Here is a 1,010-nt window from a genome sequence, read left to right as displayed (position 1 = left end):
GAATCAAAAGTTTGAAATATTGGCGACAAGTTTAAAACTTCTGTACAGTTTGCATTTTATAGACACATAAAAGCCATGTCATGCATGGTTATCTGGGTGCTGAAATTCTGGATGCCTTTGTTCATAAGTTGTAAAAGAATATATTTTTTATTTACAGTGAATTTTAATGTTTCCATTCTTACAAAATAACCCCAATGTTCAAATTCAGAAGCTTAAAATTTGCGTTAGTTAAGAATTTTCTAATTCCCCTGCCAATTTTTATTTAAATAGTACTTTTTCCACATATCTTTGCGGTTTGAAGGCAAAGACTGGATTCTTTTTGTCACATTTATAGGCTCCACACTGCTCAATGAATGGTAGTCAAATTAATGAATATGAGCATAAATTTTTTAAGACAGAAATAACCTAACAAGGATTGCACCTGCACCCTAAGTCCCATGTGATGCTAGTCACATGAATGATAACAATAAATTACAAGCCACGGTGGTTTTTATGACAATAACAACTCAGCAAAGTAAAGGGGGAAGAACTTCCTCTGATTTATTAATAGTCCCTTTAAAATTGCCAAATGTTTCCAGTTATAAAGTAGCACATGTCGAGATCAACTTCCAGAATGGAGGAGTGAAAACTTCAGTGAACTTGCACTTTCACACACACAAAAAAACACAAACATACAGCCAAACCAATAAAATTTACCATTTCAGAATGCCAGCCATTAAACAATATTCAGAACAGAATAAAAATCATCCTTCCAGAGGAAACTACAAACCCTTGGCAAGACAATAGAGTCAGTGATGTTTTAACTTAGAGCTATTCCTCCAGCTCAGTGAAGAGGTAACCACAACCTGGAACATTGCAGACAATAGATATGACCACTTTTAGAGATTTGTGAAAAGTACCATCCCCAGATCACAAACAATATTTTGTCTGAACTTTCAGCTACCTTAAAAGTCTACATTCCCAGAATATGATGACTCTTTGATTTGATTCAGAGCTTAGTTCAGCAGGGG

This window comes from Lipotes vexillifer, unplaced genomic scaffold, assembly GCF_000442215.2.
Source record: "Lipotes vexillifer unplaced genomic scaffold, Lipotes_vexillifer_v1.1 scaffold1359, whole genome shotgun sequence".
In the NCBI taxonomy this organism is placed as follows: Eukaryota; Metazoa; Chordata; class Mammalia; order Artiodactyla; family Lipotidae; genus Lipotes; species Lipotes vexillifer.
This window is presented reverse-complemented; position numbering follows the sequence as displayed.